Below are 23154 nucleotides of genomic sequence, written 5' to 3' on the forward strand. Positions count from 1 at the left end.
ACACAGAACACCGTGGAGACCATTCAGATGGGGGAAATAATCAACCCAAAGTGAGGACAGGATGCAAGAACAGAGAAGAGTGATGCAAGACATTAGGACATCATTTCCAACCCAAAGCTGGGGAGAAAATGGCAGGCACTCTATTTTGGAAAGAAATCACATTTCGTGTTATTCCAGGCAACTTCCAAGGAGGCATCAGCCCATGTGACAGGTCACACCTGATATTATATCTCTGTAACAAGATGCACAACAGGCAGTCTCAAGTGTTTAAAATAGTTGAATGTGCAAAATTTCACAGTCAGTCACAAGTTCATAAGAGCTGTGTGCCTCTTTCACTGAGGAGATGCCACACCATGCTGGGATTCCACAGGGCAACACGGCTTCTCCATTCTTCAAAATAGAGCAGCTCAAACAATCCTTTGGCAATTTTTAACTACACAGGAATAGAAACACCCCAGGCAGAGTGTGAGAGACCAATCTTGTAAACAGCAGGATGGCAAGGTATAAACAAGAATCGAGGAAAACATACAGATTTTAAAAAGTCATCGCTTTTGACAAGGACAATAAGATGGGAATAAATTCAGGCCCAAATATCATGGAACAACAAAAGCTCAGAGAAGTGCTAAATCACAAGGCAGGTGGCGGCAGGAATTCGCAATGATCCATTCCAATCTGCCAACTCGTCCCTTTTGGCACCAGGCTAGATTGCACAGACTCCTCTTCCAGTTTCACATGCTTAGGGATTGTTTTTTGGTTTTGGTTTTTCCTTCCATGAAGCACAACCATCGTTTTCAAGGCTGGTGCAACTTTCCCAAGTCACATCTTTCTTCTTCCCTGACCCCACAAACAATGTTGCTTTGGAGAACCACAAACCGCACTAGTCCCCTCTTTCATTTGACTGAGTCATTTTCTTGCATGCAGAGAAAATATGTTCATAAACTTATATTAAGTCTTAGTATATCTTTTATATGATCACTAGTGTACTACAGCAAAACACTAGCATCTTCTATCCTTTCCATCACTCTACCAATAATTAAGCACTGAGCACATACTCTCAACAGTGGCCTGGGGGTAACAGAATGAGTTGGGTCCTGGTTTTGAGGACCACACAGTCCAATGGAGGAGACAGAGTCTGAAACAAACAATTCAGAGAAGGGGTGAAGTTACCCTACCCATCCTCTGTACAGTACAATGTTGGGAACACAATGCATGGGTTCCACTGATACTTTTTCCACTCCCCAGTAGGCTGCTTCTAAGCCAAAAATGCCTCTGCAGGCGAACTGATCAGAGGATTATGTACCTAAGGCTAAGTAAGCACAGACAGACACTGAACAGCACTCATATTTTCCTGTGAGGACAGGAAGTCCTTTCTAGGACGTTCTCCTCCTTCAATACCTTGCTCTACATACTTGTTCTCAGCCTCAAACCTCCAACAGCCTTGGTTGGACTTACAATCCTCCCTAGCTCTAGTTGTTATCATTATCATTATTATTATTATTATTATTTTAAATGTTTATTTATTTTTGAGAGAGAGAGAGCACACAAGCAGGGGAAGGGCAGAGAGAGGGGACAGAGGATCTGAAGTGGGCTTTGAGCTGACAGCTGTGAGCCCAATGTGGGGCTCAAACTCACAAACTGTGAGATAATGACCTGAGCCAAAGTCAGACGCTCAACCAACTGAGTCACCCTGGCACCCCACTCTAGTTATTATTACTGATGGCTCCCATGTTATGCATGTTTATTATGTGCCAAGAATGGCTATACTGTAGCTGGTTGAACTTTCATAACAACCTTGGGATGGGTTTTGTTTTAATGTTTTTAAGATTTTAAGTAATCTCTACATGCAATGTGGGGCTCAAACTATAACCCTGAGATCAAGAGTCACATGCTCTACCAACTGAGCCAGCCAGGGGCCCCTCGGGATGGGCTTGGTTACCCTGGTGTTACAGATGAAAGAAACGAGCCTCAGAAAATTTTAGAAACTTGCACAAGGCCACAAAGCTGATGAGTAGAAAAACTGAGATTAGAAGCCAGGACCATGTGATTAGAAAGGTTCTTAAGCTATATGCTAGTCTGCCTGTAGGCACATGTAGTCCAGCTCTCCTGCTAGGTTATTCATACCGTAAGGACCGAGGTTAACATTTCCATTTTTTAAATAGTCCCTAGGCAGGGTGGGAATGGGAGCAGAGTAGGCATCTACCTGTGTGATGTGACTCAAGGGAAGCCAGACAAGAATGGGTTAAAAATATTCCCATTGTTCCCTATCACAGTGCCTGGACTTTCAACACTGGAGGACATCATTTGGGGCCTTGAAGTCTTCCTCTATAAGAACATGATTGCCCTAAGAAAAGTCATACTTGGCTGAGACCTCAGTGAGGTTGGGGCTCTGGAGAATGAGTCATAGGAGAGATGCCTGGACAGGAGCCTGGCAGCTCTGGGAATGGGCAGAGGGGTCCAGAGAGGAGAATGGGAAGGTCTGAAGATGGGAGTAGACATTTGGCTTGACTGACCCCACCTTTGTGACTCCCAGCACAGAGTGAGGCAAATAGAAGGTACAGAATTCTCTTGATTTGAGGAAACACTTTTTGATCAGGCGTAAGAGTTAGAGGCATGGGACATGGTGGCAGGTAGGCCTCAAGTGCTGAGGGCCGTGAGCCTTGTGAAGGCATAAAACACAAGAAACCCTTGCCCTCAAAGAGCTTATAGTCTCCTTGTAGAGAAAAATTATCAACAGCGAACAATGGGTGAGTAAGACAAGATAGGAATGACCAGGCACAGAAAATATGTGTAATAGGAAACTCAGGAAAAGAAGAGGGCAGTGTGGGAGGAGGCAGTTTCAGCTTCACGGGGGTACATGGGGCCCCAAGAACAGTACCAAATAAAGAGATAAATTGGTAAATGCCTGGCTTATGTCAAAAGAAGACCAAGTTGGCCACAACCAATTGCTACCTCAGCACTCCCAAACAAGGAAGTCCAACCTGGATTCAATCACCATGATGCAAAATAATGTTAAGATGGTCTAGAAACCAAATCTGAAGACAGAGCATACAGAGATACTATTGAGAAAATAAGCCCAGCTTTTTAAATGAAAGGATCTAATGGTTGCTCCAATCATAATAAATAAATCCAGAGTTTCAGTAATAGGTGAAAGTATCTAGATTTATATATTAAAACTGATGGCAAAGGCAAGTCTAAGCCCTTCTAATACTGAGGAAAAGAGATCTGATGACTACCATGGGCCTAAAACCTTGGCAAATTCCAAGACCTACCACTAAATTCAGCTCTGATAAAGAATGGCTTTATCCTGTGACCTTCAGTAAAAGCCAAATTCTCTTCTTCTGGGCTTTCACTGAATACTTCCTTCACAATCAGGAAAGGTTACTTCTATTTACTCTAACATATTTGGTATTTTTTTAAAGATCCCTTTATTTAATTCCCACAAAGAAAACAACCCCGAGGAAGAAAGCAAGTAAGCTTTGACCTTTATATGCTAAATGAGTTATTTTACCAATAGCTACAGGTGAATAACAACCCTTTGTACACCTTGGACAAGAGAAACCAACAGCTTACAGCCTAAGGCTTAGTTGTGAATGAGCAGTGAAAACAGAAATGTAGGTAGAAAGAGACTTGAAAAAGAGGTAAAGGGTAAAAAAGGAGGAGCCACAAGAAAGCCTTCCTCTTTTGAGTTTCTTCATTGAATTACTGCAATATATATATTTCCTTTTCATTTCAGCTTTGTTGTTAATAAGCCTCATTTCCACAAGTTGCCTTTTTTCTTCAAGGTGGCTACATATCTGAGATACAATCAACAAAGGTCTCTGGTTCCATCAGCTAATAGGTTTGTATTATCTCTGTGGAGATGTACAGATACAGTGATCACATTATACAAACCCACAATTAGACACAGGGTCTAAAAAACGATACCTGTGCTTTATTTCCAAATGCAAGCAGCCATTTGGCAAATATTGTTCCAATGCCTAAATGTTAGGATATCTGGAACATTTGGTGTTATGAGAAGCCATCAGAAAAAAATACATATATTTTTGAGTTCCTGAAAATCTGGGTGGTGACTACAATACTGGAGCAAAATGACGACACCAGTATTTCTGTATTTAACAGTTTATAAGAAAAGGATTCAGAATCCATAAAAAGAAATCAGTGAAAATGAATATTTAATATATTTAAAACCCACAAATTTATAAGCAACATGTAAAATGTAAAAATTATAACCTAAACAGTATCAGACTATTCGTAATTATCAGTAGACAGAGGTGCCTTGGTAGCTCAGCCAGTTAAGTGTCTAACTCTTGGTTTTGGCTCAGGTCATGATCTCATGGTTTGTGAGTTCGAGCCCTGCATCAGGCTCCATGCTGACAGTGCGGAGCCTGCTTGGGATTCTCTCTCTCTCTCGCTCTCTCTCTCTCTCTCTTTCTCTCTCTGTCTCTATCTCTATCTCTCTGTCTCTCTATCTCTCTCCCTCACTCCCTGCCTCTCCTGTGCTTGCTCTCTCTCTCTCTCTCTCTCTCAAAATAAAAAAACTTAAAAAAAAAACAAAAATAAGTATCAGTAGACATAATTTAAAAACCTAAGTATTAAAACACTAAACAGTCTCAACAATGAAAAAAATTAAGTCATAAAATGTTGAAAATAAGATCATATTATTTAAACTTTTATGAGACTTCTTAAAATGCAGAAATGTTGTCAAAATTTTGTCCAAATTGTTTCACTGCTGACAAAAAAGAAAACACTAGTTAGGAAAATGGTGATGTATTTATGAGCTATCTCCAAATATTTTTTCTGGCTCCTTCGTCGTAAATAATTATAAGTCTCATTTGATAACTTTGATGAATATTTTTAAACTTTGAGGAGTATTTTTAAACATAATTTTGTGTACGGGGGTAGGGGTGGGGATGAAATTTATTTATTTACTTCAAGCTACAGTCTGCCTGAAAACAAGAAGCCAGCATTTCCAGTTTGTTCTCCTCTTTAGTTTGCTCATATATGCCTGGATCTGTTTCAAAACTCTCCTGTTGTAGTGGATATATGCTAATCCACTAATGAGCCAGGCCCTAGTATGAGCCTCTCCTCTTTTTTTTCCTTTTAATTTTTTTAAAGTTTATTTATTTATTTTGAGAGAGAGACAGAGAGAGCAAGTGGGGAAGAGACAGAGAGAGAGGGAGAAAGACAGAATCCCAAGCAGAATCTGCTGACAGTGCAGAACCTCACGCAGGGCCCGGCGCAGGCGCCCCAACTCACAAACCATGAGATCATGACCTGAGCTGAAACCAAGAGTCAGACACTTAACTGACTGAGCCAACCAGGCCCCCGAAGCCTCTCCTCTTGAGTGCAGGCATAGCCTGTGACTTGCTCCTAGCCAACAGAATACAGCAAAGCCAATGGGAGAGTCACTCTCTTGGTAAGGTTACATTATGGGACCTTCTTAGGGACCTTCTTAGGTCCATCTTAGCCAACTGGAGTAAGACATTCTCCTACTGGTTCTGAAGTCAGCTGCCATATTGTGACAGGGCCTGTGAGAGGCAAGCAGCCATATGGCCAGGAACAGGGAGTAATACCTAGGTGATGAGAGCACCCACATGACAGCCAGCAAGAAAACAGGGTACCACAGTCCTACAACCCTAACTGAATGCCACCAACAACCACATGAACTTGGAAGAAAAAACTCAAGCTCCAAAAAGGACGAAAGCACAGTCAACGTCTTGATTATACCTTTATGAGACTTGAAGCAGAGGACCCAGCTAGGATGTACCTAGATTCCTGATCCAAAGAAACTGGGGGGTAATAATTATATGCTGTATTAGGTCACTAAATTTGTGGTAATTTGTCATGCTGCAACGTATAACTAATGCACAAGTCATAATCCACGTTAGCTCTGAAAACAGTTATTCTTGTAAAAAAAGGTTTGTGTTACCAATTGTTATTTTCTGTCTCCATTTGAGGACAGCAGAAATATAGCAGAAGGCTTTAGATATGTGTACACCTTTAATCAATTAAAAACTTCAATGCAGAATATAATTCTCTATGTATGAGTCTCAAAATATAAATTAGTTAAATTCAACATTTTTCAAAATATTATTTTGGTACTTGGAAAATGGAAAATATACCTCCAAACCAGTTTTTTTCAATATGCACACTTCCTTATTTTTTTAAATAAACTTTTTATTTCAGTGTTAGATTTGCAGAATTATTATGAAGATAGTATATACAGAGTTCTTGTATATCCCACACCCAGGTTCCATTATTAACATCTTACCTTAGTATGGGACATTTTTCACAAGTAATGAACTAACATTGATACATCATTATTTACTAAACTCTATAGTTTATTCATATAGCCTTAGTTTTTACCTAACGTCCTCTTTCCATCCCAGGATCCCACCCAAGATACCACATCACAGTTAGTTGTCTTGTCTCCTTAGGCTTCTCTTGATTGTGACTTTCAAAATTTTTAATGACCTTGACAGTTTTGAGGAATACTGGTCAGGTATTCTGTAGGGTGTACCTCTACTGAAATTTATCCTATGTTTTTCTCATGATTAGACTGGGGTAATGTGTTCTGGGGAAGAGGACCAGAGGTAAAGCACCATTCTTATCGCATCCTACAGGGATACCCACTATCAACATGACATATCACTGTTGATGTTAATCTTGATTACCTGGCTTGAGGTAGTGTTTGTCAGGTTTCTCGATGGAATGTTATTCTTTTTTTCCCCTCCCTCTCCCACTTCACTCCTTGGAAGAAAATCACTATGTGCAACCCCCATTGGGAGTTATAGCTAACTTCACGGAAAGCAGAGTATCTACATACAGTATTTGGAATTCTTCAGCATGGGATATTTGTCTATTCTCCTCATATATTTATCCAATTATTTATATCTGAATAGATATTTATTTCATGCCTTGGACTATACTACTACTTTATTTATTTTCTTGCTCAAATTGCTTCAACTTTGGACACTGGGAGCACTTTTAGTTGGTTCCTGTATCCTTGTGATGCACTGTGTGTTATGCCATTGTGAGGTGTTTTTTGTTTTGTTTTGCTTTTCTTTTTTTTTTTCTTTGAGCACTACCTTACTTTCTGGCACTATAAGATGCTCCAGGCTCATTCTGCATATTTCTTGCCCCAGTTCTAAATTAGCCATTTCTTGAAGGAGCCCTGGATCCTTTTTATTGGCAAATAGTATTAAAACCAAGATTTGGGTGATCGGTGTGTTTATTGCTACTGAAGAGTCATGGCATCTAGGCCAAACCAGTTTTTCAGTCTCTAAACATGGGACCTTAGAATGTCCCTATACACTTAATGTATTTTTTAATTTATTCAACAAACATTTTTACAGAGATTACCATATGTCAGGTGTTATTTTAAGCATTTTGCACATATTAACTCATTTCATCCTTGTAATAAGCTCATCACAACAACGAGATAGGTAATGTTGGTAGTCCCATTTTATGGAGGGAAAAAGTGGGATACTGAGAGGCTTAGACATGTGGCCGAAGTCATTCAGCTAGTAAGTGGCAGAACTAGGAATTGAACCCAAGCATCTGGCTCCAGATTTGGGGGACTAACCAGTACACCACATTGCCTCACAGTGGTAAGGAACACACAGAGCAGAAAATTGATGAATTAATCAACCCACCTACGTTCATTCTCCAACAAATATTACGTGCCCCTTAGGTGCTAAATTCTGTGCTAGACATTACTTGGCTTAATGCCATTTGAGATACTTTCTTGGGCTACAGCCCAACTTAAAATGAAGGAAGAAGCTATTGTAATATGCCCCTTGAGAGGACTCTGGCAGCTGCCTGGAATGAAGATGGAAAAATCAAACCACTCAGCTCAGTAGCTGCAAATATACTTTATTAAGCTAAAGGTAATATCCAAGGGTGATAGGCAGTGTCTTACTTATTTCATATCTATCTATTATCCTTTCCACAAATTTTAAAGAGAGGGTTTGGTTATCTTTTCCTATATATGAAACTCCCAGTCATTATGCCACTGTTTGCTCATAAAATATTTGAGTGAAACTGTCTTTTGTGAAAGTCATTAAACAAAACTGAGATTTCCATTTACAGCTGACTGAAAGACAATTTTAAGTGTCCACTTACTTTTTGAGAGTCACTAGTGGGTGGTTCCCGGAGACCAAGCCAAGATAATCTAAAGGAAAACAGGCAAAATAACCACAGTGAATGAAAATATCTTCAAGGACCACAACGTCATCCATCCCCACAGATTTTAGTGGCAGAGCTCTAGGAAGCTTCCCATGGTGTGGCTTTAGTTGTCAATAACACGTTTTAGGAACGGGAGATGGGCTGGGCAGAAAGGACTCACCTAGAAAAAGGAGGCAGAGGCTAACACAGTGGGGACTCTGGCATTGACCTCTTGCTGATATTTATGAACTCCTTGGAAGAGGATATGGATTCACGGGAAGGGATCGTCAAGAATATGGGCCTTAATTTTTCAGGTCAGAGTGAGCATTATATGAACCACCTTCTAGAAATACCAAAGTTTAGGGACATGCCAGAAAGAATTAGCAAACACAGTGCCTTAATGCAATAATAAGGAATCACAATAAAATAGATCCATAAATGGGAATAATGTATTGATTAGATTCATAGGTCAGAGGAAAGGACTAATCAAAGGATTTAGCCTGTGAGGAGCCTAGCCAAGCAGGTTTGATTAGGAAGACTTCAAGGGAGGGCTGTGATCTATTGAATCCCATTGCCAATGGACGTGGGAGAGGGGTGCTCTCTCAGATTTTATTTCTGGCATTTGCAACCTCTCTCTGAGGAAAAAAAGTGCATCTTAGTACCTCTGGGTGTACCAGTCTAGAAAATCTAATTAATCTAGCTAATATAGTTTCAAAACCAAACTATCAATGGGGTCAAAGCCCTCTTAGGAAATATGTAGGGTAAAAAGTCCCAACACATATCACTGAATTCTTAAATATCAAGTATCACTTTTATTAGGAATAAAATACCAAAATGTGCAATTGTTTGAGTTGCTAAATATCCTCCCAGTGTTCTTTAAAAAATTATAATAATTCAAGAAGAAAAAGGTGTTCCAAATGACATGGTAGAAAAAATATAACATTCTACCAATTTCTTTGTATTTGATGGTATACCAATCATCGCAAAATATATCTCAGTCAATACACCAAGGACTCATACTCCTCCAAGCATTTAACAGGGAATTAAATATACTAAAAGCAGAAGTAGAAGCTTTACCAAAGAGTTCATATAATTTGTCCCTTTTAACATACAATATTGTATGTTCATACATATCGTACGTCCCTTTGACATACAATAAAGGCTATATATCTCAGTGGTTGCTTCCCAACACTAGGTCTCTTTATACAGAAAAGTACATGTAATAACTCTAAAATCCCTGACATCCATTTCAAGTTGGTCCTTTCTTTTCCTTTAGGATCCCAATCAGGAAGTTTATGCTTTATGAGCAAATAAATACAGCTGGCCAAATTTGTTTTTTCGGAAGCCTGAGGCAAATCCTTTTTTTATGGTGTCAGTGCTTAAAATAGTTACCTTATATATTTTGGTTTGCATATAAAAATTTCAAGGTTTATGATATGAAAGTCTGAGCGCATTCAGATACAAACTGCTTTGAGGCGTTTTACATGTTGTATGAGGATATTGTTTAGTTATCAACACCACTATTTCTAACCATCCTATCTGTCAGCTATACCATCCACTCATGCTAATGATGATTACAATGGTTTCTGGTCTCAGTGTTGATATCTAGGTTTTTTTTTGGATGCCAAAACATACCATTTGCACTGAGCAGCATATTCTGACAAGGACTTATAAATAGAATCGCATAGCCCTTTACATGTTCATTTTCATTTGATTTAATAACTCTAGTAATTTGAATATCAGAATCCAACCCTAACCTTCCTCAGGAAGTGGAAAAGGCTTAATATTTATTCATCTGGGGAAAAAAATGTGCCATGCTCCAAAACACAATTAAACTAGGAACAGATGATATTCATCCTCTCAGGGGCATTTAGGATAAGCTAAATATATTCACGACACAGCTGACCGTGTATAAATACAGCTACCACTGCAACCAGAGAGTTATGTCAATGGCAGATCATTCATGGTTTAAAGGGAAAAGCCACGAACCCTGCTATGGTGGAGACCACCTCTAATCATGCCATCAGTGCTGCTCTATTTTACACAAATGTTGAATAAAAATATTTTAAAGCTTCTATCGTCTTGTTTCCTGCCTTTTAAAAAATATTTATTTTTGAGAGAGAGAGAGAGAAACAGACAAAGCATGAGTGGGGAAGGGGCAGAGAGAGGGAGACACAGAATCATTAACAGGCTCCTGGCTCCGAGCTGTCAGCACAGAGCCCAAACTTGGGGCTCGAACCCATGAACCACGAGATCATGACCTGAGCCAAAGTCAAACGCTCAACTGACTGAGCCACCCAGGTGCCCCTCTTGTTTCCTGCTTTTAGACTGGGTATTTAAATGAGGATTAATCTAGTTCTCTCTACTTCAGCAAATATGGAAATCAAGTATGGAGGGAATAGATTTAATAGGATACTAATTTCCATTAAAGGATCATTGCTATTGCCCTTGTTCCTCATAGCCCAACCTCACTTATGCTGGGTGCTCTCCTAAGCTTCTTTCAGATGCTATGATTCATTCTGATGCCATGATTCTGTGACTCGAGTTGTGAGAAATAGGTATTTTTTTTTCATTTCTTGCTCAAAGCTGGTCTTAAATTCAGAAAGCATGATATGACAAAATAAAATCAGTAACAATAAAAAGAAACAAAACTGATTCCAGGGAAGAGAGATTGGATAAATGGGGTTAAGCAAATGCCTTTGCTAGTCAATTGGTCAGTCAGCAACATTTACAGAGAGCCTACAAGGGCAGAGCCTAGATGGAATCATCCCCTCTGTTCAGGCCGCCTGCAATGCCCTGTGTGGGAAAATGGCTGGCTGGTTCACCAGCAGAAAGATACAATCAGGCAATAGCCATACTCCAAGGGGTGTGTTTATCCATTCCTTCAACATTTATAGAGCATCCACCATGAGGCAGGGAAATGAACAACATGACTTCACCTTTAAGATGCTCACTCCTGGGGCGCCTGGGTGGCTCAGTCGGTTGAGCGTCTGACTTCAGCCCGGGTCACGATCTTGCGGTCTGTGAGTTCGAGCCCCGCGTCAGGCTCTGGGCTGATGGCTCAGAGCCTGGAGCCTGCTTCCGATTCTGTGTCTCCCTCTCTCTCTGCCCCTCCCCCGTTCATGCTCTGTCTCTCTCTGTCTCAAGAATAAATAAACGTTAAAAAAAAAAATTAAAAAAAAAAAAAGATGCTCACTCCTAGAGGGGAGAAGCCAGCTAGTCACTTATGACAGACAAGTAAACAAATAAAATCATCAAAATGTGAACATTTGGATGACAGACTCACAGGAACTTGAAGAGCTGATGTGAACAATACCTGCACAATCACCTTACTCTTTCCTTTCCCTTCTGATGGTTTTTCTCTCTAGCACTTGGTCATTCGCACCATCCTCGCTTGATGTCATATATTTGTTTATTTTTGCCTGTCTGTCTCCTCCCACTAGAGGGTAAGTCCTTGAAGGCATGGGATTTCTTTGGTTCACTGAGGTAAACAACTAGTAGGTGCTCAACAAATATTTATAAATGACTGTATGAGTGAATAATCATTATAGAAGTCATGCAAAATCAGGAATGATTACCTGTAAAGATGGGAGGAAATGATGTTGGGTTATTACAAAAGGCAATTACATTTTGACAAAGAAGTCAAAAGTCAAGAGATATTTGCTTCGCAGGTCCTTAGGGACAACTAGCAAGAAGTCCATGGAGTACAGGTCGTCTTGTCTCTCCAGTGTTCTGACCTTGTAGAACTGTCCCCTGGCTCCCTGTGGCTTTAATGGGCCAGCCAAGACCAGACATCTACTCCTCTGACCACAGAGGAGGGCCCGAGACAAGCTAGGCCAGCTGGTTCTCCCTCCTGGGCATTTAAACCGACAGCAGACAAGACTAAGAAGGAATGGAAGCTGTGCTCTCCGGAGCAGCAGCATCTCAGAAGGATGGTTTATGTATTCTTGCTTCTGAGACCCCCAGTTGCCCTGGTTCCTGTCTTCCCCAAAGCCTGTTTGGCCAGCTCTTCCCTCGGCTCTTTAAGCTATTAATATCCTTCCAATAAACTTTTTATTTTTTCCTGGCTCTGGGAGTCTCAGTTTATTCCTGATGATTACATTCAAAGCTCTCTGTGACCACAGGGGCTGATTAAAGGACGAATGTGGTTTGAAAAGTCTCAGAGTAAAGAATTTTTATTGAGCACTAACCATGTGCTGGTACTGAGCTAAGCTCTTCATAGGAGTCATCCGATTTAATCTTTGGAACCATCTCCATGAGTGCCTATTCCTATTTTAAAACCCTTAAGGACAAGCCTTAAGGACATTAAGGCTTAAAGAAGTTAAATAACACACCCAAGCTCCCACTCTACCAAGTGGCTGAGCCAGCATTTGACTCCAAAGACCTCGGCTTTAATACCTCCCACTGTCCTCCTGTGAGCCACAATTTTGAGTGTGGGATAAATCATTAAAAATGCCACCGGTGTCATCGCCAGGTTAGGTGGGTTAGGGTTAGGGACTCGGTGGAGACAGAGATCCTTGGGGAATGGATAGAGTTAAGGGTAGTGGTGCTAGTTTCCATGTTCATAATCCAGGATTCCCACATTCCGAACTGTGTTATGGTTTATTTTTTCCCCCCTATACCATGTAAAGAAGTAAGGGGAGTTTCCCCGTGAGAATTGCTAAAACAAGTGCCTGGAACAGATGGTTCCAAAGTCTGAAAAATACCTTAGCATAATTACCTATTTTTATTAACTAACCACCAGATATATGTATACATGGAAGTGACTGTAAACCACATAAATATATCTTATTAAACTGAAACAGAATGTATCCCCAATTCAGCTTCCTCTTAGACTGATCCTAAAGTCACCTCTGGCTACACCAGTGTTTTCACACATGAGGGTAAATGCGGTCGTGATGCAGAGACCATGACTCTTAACCATTTAGAGTCAAAATCTCCTTCTCCTGAAAATCTTGCAAGAACGTTTGACCATGTGGGCCAAATGGTAGGGTTCCAAGCTGCTGAGCTCACAGTGCATCTGACCCTGTGCGTTCCCATCCTTCAAGTCTGCCCTTTCCCCATGATCAGAGGGTCCTCTGCCTCCTACATCATGCCAAATAGGAAGCAGAAGAGGGTCCATGCATCTGGTTTAGGAAGTCAGGAGAAGTCAAGTCCCCTGATCCAGATTCATCAAAGTGTGCCGCCTCCCTCAGGGAACACGAAAGCTGTGCAGCAGGATGAATTAGCACCATTCAGCCCACTGAGTTTTATGAAGTCTTGGCTCTACACTATCTCCCTGAGACAGAACTCAAAACAGTTGTCTCCAAACCATCTCTCATTGGTACGGGTGTGTGAGTATGTGGGGGTATGAGTGAACGTGCCCCTCTGTAGCCAGGATATCAGTTGCCTTTGGTCGTTACTTTGAATCTTTCTACTCCAGGGAAGTGGTGATATTGCTGCTCTGGTATTTGTTTCTGTTGCAGATCTTTTGCGCCTCCTTTTTGGGGGATTTTGCCAGTGATTTTGCCTTCTGAACTAGAAACTCCTTAACAGTGTCATAATCAGGAGAAGGCTGTGGCCCCAGCACCAGTGTTTCTGGCAAAGCTGAGCTTGAGGCCAGCCTGGACTGTTCCACCAAATTACTTTGTGGGCTGCAAGGTCAGCCAGTCTATGGCAGAGTAAGTATGAATTACCTGTATTCCAAGGACCGGTAAACAAGCAAAATCCATCCCAAGGTAAAACTTACTGCCCAGTGATGATTTAGACTTTAAATAAGAACCCGGCTGTTGACCTGTAACAGTTCACTTATCCTTTGGGTGAAACACCAACACACCTCCAATGGATGAGGGTCAGGCCTTTGTCCTCAAGGCTAGTCAGGTCATGTTGGCAGCCCTGAAGCAACCCTGAGTGGAGAGAGTGCATCTCAAGTCAGATGCTCTATCAGAGGAATACCAAGGAACTGAAGTGGGAAGCAAAAGAGATCTGGACTCAGGACTCTAGTGAAACATGTGCAAGACTTTGTGTCCTGGGCTGTGAAATAGTCACTGACATTATTTAGCAAGAACTATGAACATGCATGGCTCTTCTTGTAGCAGATGCCTCAGGTGACAATCAATATAACCTTTCTTTTCCCTTCCTTCCTTCCTTCCTTCCTTCCTTTCCTTCCGTCCCTCCTTTCTTCCTTCCTCTTTCCTTCCTCCCTTTCTTTCCTCTTTTCTTTCTTTTTTTAAAAATGTTTATTTATGGGGCGCCTGGGTGGCTCAGCTGGTTAAGCATCTGCCTTCGGCTCAGATCATGATCTCACGGTTTGCGAGTTTGAGCCCAGCGTTGGGCTCTGTGCTGACAGCTCAGAGCCTGGAGCCTGCTTCAGATTCTGTGTCTCCTTCTCTCTGTTGCTCCCACACTCACACTCTGTCTCACTGTCTCTCCCTCAAAAATAAATACAGAATAAAAAAATAGATTTATTTTTGAGAGAGAGGGAGAGTGCAAGCGTGGGGTGGGCAGAGAGAGGGAGACAGAGGATCTGAAGTGGGCTCTGCACTAACTGCAGAGGGCCCGATGTGGGGCTTGAACTCACAAACCGTGAGATCATGACCTGAGCTGAAGTTGGACGCTTAACTGACTGAGCCACCTAAGTGCCCCTTCTCTTTTCTTTCTTTACCCCTCTCCCTCTGTTCTTCTCCCTCCCCTTCTTCTTCCTCTCATCTCTTCCATTTTCCTTTTAGCACAAATACTCTCATTTACGGGTATAGACATATCCTAGTCACCATGCAAAGCACTTTGCATAGATTACCCCTTTTACTTGGCATAACAATCTTCAAAAGGAGAAACTGTTCTTATTTTGCTATGAGGAACGGAGGCTTGGGGAGGTGACAGCTATATTAAAGGAGTATGACCCCATAACTGCCTCACTCACAGCCCAGACCTGCTCCATTAGGAAACTTGACATCTTTCTCTTGTTAAACAGATAGCCACCACAGGATCCTCACTGCATACTACCTAGCGTTTGAGAAGAGATTTTTCTGTAGCTCTTGTCTTTGGCACCCTGCTCACATCCTGCCTGCCTTCTGCTTTCAGTTATGGCTGGAAGGCAGATGGAGGGGAGTGCAGACTCCTCTGGGGTTGGCAGTGACCCCTTAGTCATGCCCCTGGGTGTCTTCTGACTTTCTGCCTCCAGGCCTTCTCCAATGCTACAGAGATCTACAGTCTACAGGTGCAGCCAGGGAGCACGGAGGAGAAAAGCCCAGGGATGGCTCTTGGCCATCTTGATTCTTGGCCAGTGGAAGTTTGGTGTTGATGGCTAAATATGTGGCTGCCTTCTAGACACAACTCTAGAACAGGAGACATTCTAAAGTAATCACATCCGTATTTGCCTACTCAAATCCAGATCCCAAAATTTGCTTCTCAGGAGAAACTAAACTTAGACATCTTCCAATGACTCTTTTAATTCCATTTGCCTTGTTACCAGACCATCTACTTCAATGTATGTGCATTCTCTGTAGTCATCGAGTGTTTCAAATGAAGGACTTTCTACCTTTTTTTTTCACCATTAACCCGTTATTTCCTTTAACCACAGCTCCCTCTAAAGAAAAGGATGCAACAGAAAAAAGCATGCTATAAACATCTCTCTCTTCTTTGCTCAGAGTCCTGAAGCCCAGCTTCAAAGCCTCTGGCTTTGTGAGAGTGAGGACCAGACACCTGAGCACGCTGTTTTAAAACAAAACTTAAATGATGATAGTGTAGCCAGTTAATTAATTGGAAAATATTATTTTGCCATCAGATATTTAGGCATAAATCATAGGCAGTTCATATAAGTGACTCTAAGGTTTATTACTCTCATGCAAAAAATTATGTAGAATTTTTCCTTTTGACATTAGTTTTTTATTATCTAGAAGCAGCACCGATAGCAACTGTTTTTCTTCTAGGACATCCCCCTCTCTACACACACACACACACACACACACACACACACACACTTTGACCCTCACACCTGCTAAAAATCAAGGATTCTGCATCTCCTTCCATTGCAGAAACACTCTTGCTTCTATCTCTACCCTGACTCAGGACCACATGGTAGGCTGAATAATGCCCTTCAAATACGTCCATGCCCTAATCCCCAGAACCTGGAAATGCTACCTTATACAGAAAATGGGACAGCACCCATGTGATTAAATTAAGGATCTTCAGATGGGGAGATTATCCTGGCTTATTCACATGGACCCAATGTAGTCACAAGGGTCCTTATAAGAGGGAGGCAGGAGCATCAGAGTTAAAGCAGAAGGCAGTGGGAGCAGAGATGCAGCCAGGAGCCAATTTTCAGCTAGGAGCCTCTAGAAGCTGAAAATGGCAAGGAAATAGATTTTCCCTTCAGAGCCTTCAGAAGGAACTACCCTGGTTCCACTTTGATTTTAATCCTTTAAAACTAACTTCAGACTTGAGACCCCCCCAGAAGTGTACGAGAATAACTGTGTTTTGTAAGTCTCTAAGTTTGTGGCATTTTGTTACAGCAGCCACAGAAAACTGGTAAAACCCCCTCTCACCCTGCCACTGCTTTTCTATGCCGACCTCACTAGAACCCACCTTTGCTCCCCTCCCCCAGCCTACACACTATATCCAAATGAGGGACTTGAAAGTAGTTCCCATCTCCTCAACAATGAATAACTCGTCCTGGGTGTTGGAGACACCTCAAGGCACCAGAAACTCCACAGCATGAGGATAAGAAATGCTTGCATGCAAGGGACAGGAGGTACAGAAACACTCTGGGACAGCACAAGGGCTGCTGAAAGGATTTAGGAGTCGTCATATAGGTAGGTGATGGTTAAAGTCAAACCATAGCTAGAGCATGTAAATATATGATAGTGACCTTGACTGAATTAGGAAATGGATCAAAGGGATTTAGTTTGCAAATGAAAGGCCTATGAGAGATACCATAGCAAGTTAACAAGAGAAAAAGTGATCTAGAATATAATTTTTAAAAATCTATCTTGAGTTGAAGTACAATCTCAGCTGGATGATGAAGAGGGTTGCATCTCACTCAGGGAGAAGCTTCAAAGAAGCTCTTGAGTTCTATATCAGGCACAAGCGTACAAAAATACGGTTCCTGCCCTTAAGGAAATCACAGATAATTTCTTTATAATGTAATGTGTGCTGTGATAATGGTGTCAACAAGCGTACTCCAGGGGCACAGTAGGGGGGACGGTTTGTCCAAAGGATGGACTGAAGAAAAATTTCCTGGAGGAAGTAGTAACTCATTTGAAGGATGAGTAAGAGGGAGAGAAAGCAGGAGAGCATTCATGGTAGAGGAAATAGCACAAAGTCCTGGGGAGGGGGTAGTGACATGAATAAGAGGAGGTGAATTCCCCCAGGATGAAAGATTATGCACAGTGAGAGGAACAGAGGAGGAAGGATGAAGCCCGGAGAGGAGTAAGGGTTAAAGAGACGGCAAAGGAAAAGAAGCCCACAGATTAGTCCAAAAAAGAGCAAGAGGACTGCAGGAGGGAAAAATCTAGAGAACATGGCATCAGGGAGCTAAAGAGGGTAGAGAGCTTTGGAAAGGAGGGAGTCGAGGGAGAGGAGTACTAAAAGGAACCAGAGAGAACCAGAAATGAATTTTTCTCAGAGCGGGTTCATGAGATGATGAGAGTAAAAACCAGATTGCAAAGGGCTTAGAAGAAGACAGGAGTAATGAAATGGAGGCAGCATCCTGGGACTGCACTTTCAAGTATCTTGGTTGAGAAGGGAATGAGACCCATGCCTATTTGTCAGCTTTTTAAACTTTGGAGACAAAAATAGGCTTTACAAGCTGCCTCTAAAGAGAAGAGATAAGGTTTAAATACACAATAAGAAGATAAGAATCAACTTGGACCTTTCTCCTCAAACTTAGACAAAGCTAAAGTAAGTGGAAGTATCACCACAAGAACAGAGGGGCGAGCTGACTGGGAAAAAGGAAAACATTTTTAAAGTAAGATTGGGGCACCTGGGTGTCTTGGTCAGTCAAGCGTCCGACTTCGGCTCAGGTCATGATCTCGCAGTTTGTGAGTTCGAGCCCCGCATCAGGCTCTGTGCTGACAGCTCAGAGCCTTCAGCCTGCTTCAGATTCTGTGTCTCCCTCTCTCTCTGCCCCTCCCCCATGCTCGCTTGCTCTCTCTCTCTCAAAAATAAACGTTAAAAAATTTTAAAAGTAACAGACCATATACATAAAAAAAAAAACTTGTCGAAGTCTCAAAGATTTCTAAAAGAATAAAGATGATCTGGAAGCAAATGAATTAGAGAAATGGGGAGAGGGGAGAAGTTAAAGATGCTTAGACCAAAGAAGTGGACCCACATCAAAGAAGCAAAATTAATAATAATTAGAAAAAATCTTATGAAAACTACAAGATAGAAAAAAAGTGAAATAGGTGAAGAATTTCAGACAACCAAGATATAATGATAAAGTAGGAGACAGAGGACGATTGCAAAACCCAATTTCCCACAGTCACCCCCGAATTTAACCAACACTCCTTGAGCACCGACACAGGGGGACGGGACTATATTTACTTAACAGTAATAAACACAAAAATAAAAAATTTTGCTTAAGAATGACATTAACGTGTTGTTTTCATGAAGCCAAGGGGTCAGATAAGATTTTGATGGATCTAGCATAAAACTGAAGAGTTGAGAGTTTACAACAGAATTCAAGTAATTAAAATGACAGAGGGGAAAATGTTTTTAATAAATAAAGTGATAGAGGAAATTTAAGAACAAGAAGAAAGGAATGATTGGCTGTGTCAAACACTGTTACAAAGTCCGGTAGGATGAGTATTGAGAACTGCTCATCAAGAGGTCACTGAAGGTTTTGGGAGCTTTCAGGTTACAATTGCAACATCAGGATGAGCAGACAAACACACAATCCAACTCAGTCCTGCCATTTCTAATCGTTTCTTAGCAAAGGAATAATTGTAAAAATTTGCAAGTGCCAATAGAAACATGTAGTAAGTAATTGCATCCTGAAAACGTCTTAATAATGACAATGAGCTGTAGTGTATCCTTAAGGCTGAGGCCAGACTTTCAACCTGTGCAGAGCACAGGCACATGACCCTACAGATCCCCAGTAATTACCTGGTGATCACCCCACCATCCCAAGTCTGTCTGGCCTTGCCAAAGGGTGAGGTCATTCCTGTATTCACTTCTGGATGTCAAATAATTAACTCCTGTCTTGTCCTTATTCATTGAAAGGATAGAGTAAAAATGTGCATGAGAAGTCATTTTTCAACATCTTGTTAAACCTGCATCTATCAGTGCTTAGATCTGACAGAGACTTGCACACATTCACTATTAGAGAAGGCAAGCTTTATCTCTTTCACTGATGCCAGAAGAAAAAGTCTTCTGTTAATGAGTGCCAGGTCACTGACTGACTGTCAATAAATATTCCATGAATTAATGAAGGGTTAGGAAATGGGAGTACAGCAATAATTAGCATAAGTATAGTGTAAAGTAAATGCAATGTAAATTAGCATTAGTGAATGAAGGTCTTTCCCACAGTTTCAGGATGGATAGATAGCACTTTACCTTGACTCAATGTTCCATTTCTGCAGTGTCAGAGAAACTCATGGATTCAGATTAATTGAAAGGAAAACACATCTTAATTGAGGAGATGTCTGAAATACAGACTAGTTTTAATGAGGCACGCCTTTGTAAGACAGAAACTAATTGCACACGAATCAGTGGCAAGCAACACTAAATAGATGGTCTCCCCAACCCTTTCAATGACTTAGATAATGGGTGTTTTTAATTAATTCTTTCTCTTTATTGCAATTTTTAAAAGCTGTAAGTAGCTTAGATTTTCTCCCTATCTCCATTCCAGTTGACAGAAAAATTTGCTCAGCAAATCCCTTCTTAGTAAAAAGAAATAAATAAATAATAATAATAATAAACTTTTGCTCAACCCTGTCTAAACAGCTACAAACTCGGATTTTATTAATGTGGTTTGGTAATAATGAAATGGAGTCTACTTGTCACCGTATAGCATAACGGTCGCATTACATTAACAAGCCCAGCAGAGAGAAACCACACTGTGGAATAGCTACCATTTGGGAAGTGTTTTCCATCTGAAAATGTCATTTGATCTTCATGACAATACCATGAGGCAGCTACCATTATCCCCATTTTACTGATGCTGAAACTGAGATTCAGAGAAGTGACATAACGGCCTTAAGATCGGACAGGCAGTAAGTGACAGGAGCCAACACGATCCTAGGGCAGTCTTACTTTAAAGACTTACTTTATCGTAAGTCTTACTTTACTTTTAACGAGTGTTTTCCTCATCATAGTGTTAAAAGAAAAAAAAAAAGACCCAACCCTCTCGAAGTCAACTCAGTGCAGAAATGGAGCTTTTAGGAAAGTGGTAGTCGGCATGTACTTAATGCTATTTTTTAATCCCTTGATATTCTTTTCAAGTTTGAGGCTGTGCTCTTTGAACACTTATCGACATCTTGAGCCCAGGAAATTCTGCTGCATTTGCAATTTTGAGAGGAGGAACAGTACCTAGATAAATGGTCTGGAGTTGGCATGGTTGAAGTGAATCTCAATTACTTTTAGAAAATTAATTATTAAGGCAGAGACACAGAGAAAATCAGTTGCTTTGGGCAGCAATAGGAAGGAATTGGGTTAGAGACGAAGGAGACCTTCCTGACCATAAGACAAGATATGAACCAAGGACATTTAGCGACACCCTTGTGTGAAGATGTATATGACAAATGGTGATCCATCATTGGTCACAGGAAATGTATATGGAAGCAAAAGGATAGTCAATTTTATTTTACTTTTCGAAGTTTGTTTGTTTGTTTGTTTGTTTATTTATTTATTTACTTTTGAGGTGGGGGGAAGGGAGAGACAGGAGAGAGGGAGAGAATCCCAAGTAGGGCTCCATGCTGTCAGGGCAGAGCCCAATGCCAGGCTCGATCATACAAACCATGAGATCATGACCTGAGCCCAAATCAAGAGTCAGATGCTTAATGGACTGAGCCACCCAGGTGTCCCAGGATGGTCAATTTTAAATGACTCCAACATGTGCCCCTCAAATGTTGACACTACTGGTGAAAATACAAATTGTTCTGTGCTGTTTTGTGTGATGGTCAGTCAGTGTGGCCATAAAGAGCAGACACAGGAGATGTTCAGGAAAACAAAAGTTTGTTATGCTCACAGGTCCTGGCCATACGGGGCCACGTGGGGAAGCCTCAGGGTGTTCAGGAGGCACAAAGCAGGAGTGAGGGGGAAATCTAGGCCAGAGTCTTTATTGGGGTTTCCATGGGAAAGGCAAAGCAGAGCAGAGTCAACAGTTTAGGACTGGCTCGTGTGAATAATTCCAGTGGGCCTTAGCCTATAGCAGTGGTCTCTCATTGCCTGGTACTGGGCCCTAGGGGTTATTGGGGGCAGGAGAGATGTTGGTTTGGTGTGAATGAGCCAGATGGAGGAGATGTGTCTCTGGATAGGTGAGTTTTCTCATCAAAGGCATGTTCCCCTAGAGTCCTTTGCTATCTCTAAGAACTGGCTAGCCCAGGGAGGGACAGTCTCTCCTTAGCCAGAAAGGTGTTTTTTTTTTTTTAAGGTTTCAAAATATCATAACATAGAGGAAATTAAAAATACAAGCCACACACAAATGTACTAAAAACTGGCATCAAATAGTAGAATCTGGATAGAACCCCAGCATCTGTTTAATCTGCCGTATGACAGCCTTTCTCCCACAGAGCCTAAGCAAACAGCAGTAGGCACAGCTGGGTTGGGGAAACTCAAAGGGCGAGCACAGTACAATGAGCACAGCTGGTAGACCAGCAGACAATCCAAACCCAGAATGAGACAAGCTCCAGGTTTGGACAAAAGATATTATAAAGCATCACAACATACTGGCTGAACTGCACAGAAGCTAATTGGTCAGCTGCTGAACGCAACACACACAAGCCTGAATTTTCTGTAAGTTAAAGGCACATCCCCCAGAACAGCTAAATCTGCCACTGCCACAGAGAGCATATTTGGATGTATCCAGAGGCTTCTGAATAGAACCCACCAAAAGCTATAAATACTCTAAGATAAAATTAAGGATGTTTACAAATGATTTTTTTTTAAGTTTATTTATTTTAAGGAAGAGAGAGAGCACAAAGAGGAGAGGGGCAGAGAGAAGGAGAGATAGAAACCCAAGCAAGCTTTGGGCTATCAGCACAGAGCCTGATAAGGGGCTCAAACTCACAAACTGTGAGATTGTGACCTGAGCCCAAGATCAAGAGTGGGACATTTAACCAACTGAGCCACCCAGGCGCCCCTACAAATGCTTTTTAAGAAGAGATGAAGAACCAACTTTTCACCAACAAACAAAGCCAACATATTTAAGATTTTAACCTAGTCTGAAATAATAAATATAATGGAGAAATTCTACTGGAGAAATCCCCCTCCCACACGCAGTGTAGGTTATAATACATCTTAAACCTCAAAAGTAACCTCAAAAGTAGTCTATGCTTCTCTTTTGTCAGAAATATAACATTCATTCATTTACTATCCATATGAACTCATGTTTACGATTATTACAATGTATAACATACACTTATGACCCAGACTGCAAAAATAGCGTCTGTGCACCCTTCCAACTAATATGACAACCAAGAACTCACATGGGGCATTTCGCGGTGCACTTGTCATGTGTGTGCACCTGCAAAGATGTTTACCAGCAAGTCGGAACGACAGGATGACACGGAGTGTTGACTGAAAGCATCATTTCAGCCAAACTACAGCAATTTCTGAAGTAAATCATTGTTTGATGTCAATTCTTTCACAGTCATTAACATATCACAAGCACAGGCCAAACCATTTCATGTCAGACAAAGCTATATTTCTTTTTACATCAGGAAAACCAAAAACTCTACCACACTTTGTGGTGGTAGAGTTCCAACTTGAGTCAAGGGTATGAAAACTACAGTTGAAACCAAGAAAAAGGCTTCACATAAAGGGGAGCAAAAAGGAGAGGCCCCAAGTCTCACT

General features: G+C 41.3%; 1 protein-coding gene across 2 annotated transcripts in view; it reads right to left on the bottom strand.

The window, feature by feature from the left end:
• NCALD (neurocalcin delta) overlaps window positions 1-23154 on the bottom strand; it is a 276746-nt gene that overhangs the window by 181030 nt on the left and 72562 nt on the right. The window contains exon 2 of one of the 2 annotated variants that reach the window (XM_043601496.1): window positions 8125-8173. The exons of the other annotated variant lie outside the window; for it this stretch is intronic. The gene's annotated coding sequence lies outside the window, so the exon portion shown is untranslated. The remainder of the gene's footprint in view (window positions 1-8124; window positions 8174-23154) is intronic. 2 annotated transcript variants of the gene reach the window in all.

Source organism: Prionailurus bengalensis, chromosome F2, assembly GCF_016509475.1.
Source record: "Prionailurus bengalensis isolate Pbe53 chromosome F2, Fcat_Pben_1.1_paternal_pri, whole genome shotgun sequence".
Taxonomy (NCBI): Eukaryota; Metazoa; Chordata; class Mammalia; order Carnivora; family Felidae; genus Prionailurus; species Prionailurus bengalensis.